The 3,414-nt window shown below is 40.9% G+C and overlaps 1 protein-coding gene across 1 annotated transcript in view; it reads left to right on the forward strand.

Moving 5' to 3' along the window:
- The first annotated feature begins 2,251 nt into the window (after positions 1 to 2,251).
- LOC125031889 overlaps positions 2,252 to 3,414 on the forward strand; it is a 20,538-nt gene continuing 19,375 nt past the window's right edge. The window contains exon 1 of the mRNA XM_047622885.1: positions 2,252 to 2,376. The gene's annotated coding sequence lies outside the window, so the exon portion shown is untranslated. The remainder of the gene's footprint in view (positions 2,377 to 3,414) is intronic.

The raw sequence follows: 3,414 nt of genomic DNA on the forward strand, positions 1-3,414 counted from the left end.
GAAAGGTAAGTCGGTTTCTAATGTTCTCTGTTTTCTCTCTCTCCTTCCTTCCAATATCCTTCCCCTCTCCTCCCACTCTCTCCCTCTTCCACTTTCGCCACTTTTCTTGTCCAGTTCTCATTCCGATCCCCATCCACCTCCTCCCCATTCCCATCCACTTTCATCCATCTCCCACTCCATCCCATTCACCCTTCATCCACCTCAACCCGCCCTCATCCACCCCAGTCTACTGTACCTTCATCCACCTCCCATTCCACCCCCATCCAATTCAACCCACCCAACTACTTCCACCTATCCACCTCCACCCCCACCCCCTTACTCCCACTCCATCCACTTCAACCCACCCCCATCCCATCCACTTCCCCCCACCCACCTAGTTCCACCTCCACCACCCCCACCCACCTTCCCCCACCTTCAACCCATCCTCTTCCACCTCCCCCCACCCCCAACCCATCCTCTTCCACCTCCATCCAACCTCTTCCACCCCCTCTTGAACAAGCAGCGTGTTGCGGCGTTCTCACCTCGGAAGCAACAAGGCTACTAAGTCCGTTTTCAGCGCAAACCCACATAACCGGGAAAGTGGCCCATTTTGGCGCATTGCGATTTTCAAGTGTCTTTTTTTGTTGTTATTTCTATCATTTTATTTCCATTATTTTGTTGGTTTATTTATTTGCTGCGATTTTATGGTTCTTATTTTTTTGTTTTTTGTTTTTGTTCCTGTTGTTTATTTATCTATTTTTATTTTAAAGTGTTTTTTTTTTATTATTTGTTTGTCGTGAGATCTTTCGTGCTTGTAATGTGTGTGTGTGTGTATGTGTGTATGTGTATATGTGTGTGTGTGTGTGTGTGTGTGTACGTAATAAGCACATGTGTACGCGCGCTGGTAGACTGCGTTTCCTATCTGTGCCGCAGGTGGTGTCGGCGGTGCAGCTGTTGGTAGCTACAGAAGTCTTTAAGTTGGGATGGGTTCAGAGAAAATTATACGTTTGTATTGAAAAAAAATTCGTCATGAAACGAAAAAAAATGAATATACTAAAGTACGCAAACACAAACACACACACACACACACACACAAGCACACGAGCATACATACACACACACGCACACACACACACACACACACACACACACACACACAGACAAGCACACGAACATACACACACACACAATCACACACACACACACAATCACAAACACGGACACGCGCACACGTACACATACACACGTACACACTATACGCGTATGTATATATACATCAGTGGTTTACAACCTATTTAGAGTCACGACCTCCGCCAACTAAATATTTAGACTAAGGAAAATAAGACATTTAGCAGCATGCACAGGTTTATTTACTAGCCGTATTTGAATATTCCGCGAAGCCATGTCTTCACATTATAACCTTAACCCAACCACCATGGATATACGTTCTGTCCTCTGTAGTTTATTTTTGTGAATTTTGTTACATACAGATGGCTCCACATGTGCTCGGAGTCTGTCAGTAGGCCCTAGTGACCGATCATGATTTCCCCATTCCTTCCCCATTCGTTTTCTTTTTAATATTGTTGATATCAATACTATTATTGCTGTTGCTGATGATATGATTATTAATATTAAAATCTTGGTAACATTTAAGACAAATGAAATAATACATAAGACCCCTTCCAAAAGTCAAGGAAAAGGTAAACAGGTCAGACAGGTAGGATTGATAACTGACTCCTTAGTGACTAAACACTTGTAGAGCCATCTGTGTGTAAATACAATAAATAAATTTATATTACAGTGGGCATGGCATTGCAATTACCTCCCCCCCCCCCTTTCCAATCGCGACTCACCGATTGGAAAGCCAATTGCACATAGGCCTATATCGTACATCTGTAAAGTGTTTAAAATCTCACCACATAATTAAAACGCGTATCAATTTCATGGTAAAGTTTTGGCATCCGATTCCAATCGTGTGTGTTCGTTGCTTCAATGTATTAAGTTGAACCGTCAGCGTTTATTGCTTCACTATTGGAGTTGTACCGTGTGTTCGTTGCTTTACTGCTTTGAGTCGAATGTGTCCATTGCTTCACTGTATTGAGTCGAATCACGTTTTACTTACTTCATTGTAATGAGTCGAATCGCGTGTCCATTGCTTCACTGTAATGAGTCGAATCACGTTTTCAATACGTCACTATAATGAGTCAAACCATGTGTTTAATGCTTCACTGTAATGAGTCGAGCCACGTGTTCACTGCTTCGATAGTAGTGAGTCGTGACTTCGCAAGTTCTATTTTTAGTTACCTCGGGAAGTGCGTCCTATTGTTCACTTTCTCGTTCGATTATATAACAGAAAAAATTCGCAAACGTCATGGGAGAGACCGTCTTTCGTATGAGGTAATAGTTGCCATTAGAAGAATTTGTGCTATGATCATGATTTGTAGTTTGTGATTTTGTTTACGTTTTTGCGTTCATTTGGAAGTGGCTGTGTGAATTAGAGGCGAGTTATAGATTTCAATATTCGTTTGACCTTTTAAGTTGATTTGTCATAATATCATTAGACTTACATTGAAAGAAACTAATCACCGTATATTTATTATTATTATTATTTATCCTTTCAGGTATAAGACAAATCGATGTTTTTTTTTTTTTTTTTTTTTTTTTTTTTTTTTCAAACCCATAGATTCGTGCTTAATCATTCATTTACAAAGTATATTCATGTACTAAACCTCGGTAACCAACTTACGTTCGGTCTTGCATCCACCCCCCCTCCACCCCTCTCCACCCCCCTCCTCCCCTCTCAACCCCCCTCCTCCCCTCTCCACCCTCCAACTACTTCTTTACTGTGGTCGACCGGCAGCCGGTTCTCGTACAGCGACATATGTTATCTTGCGCGAGTTCAATACGAGCCCGGAGGCATAGATTAGTCAATTCATTTAATCTGGAATCTCGAAAATGCTTATTGTTTTATCGTATTGTAAAATTAGGCGCGGGGGGAAACATTGTGTCCATACCCACCATGAGATTTTGAACTTTTCTTTTTACGAAATTGACATGACAGAAAGCATTTCTAAACCCATTTTCGACGTGGAGATTATCAAATGTTTTATTTCTAAGATGGTTACCTGCAAGAAAGAAAAAACAGCGCTTTTCAACACCCATCAAATACTGCCACTATTATGTTTACATGTGTTATAGTACGCTTTAACGCGGTTGTGTATGTATGCATATCACGTGTGTATTAATATACTCCCGTGTGCATATGCGTGAAGCAATTATTTCGCCTAAAATATAGCAGCGATGAATACATGTATAATCTTCTTACCTTGTGTTTGTGTGTCAGAACCGCAAAAAGGAGACACTTATGTTATTATGCCATTATATTAACATCTTCAATTTCTTTGAATTGATCAACATATATGAAGGGCGCATAAG

Source organism: Penaeus chinensis, chromosome 13 (genome assembly GCF_019202785.1).
Source record: "Penaeus chinensis breed Huanghai No. 1 chromosome 13, ASM1920278v2, whole genome shotgun sequence".
In the NCBI taxonomy this organism is placed as follows: Eukaryota; Metazoa; Arthropoda; class Malacostraca; order Decapoda; family Penaeidae; genus Penaeus; species Penaeus chinensis.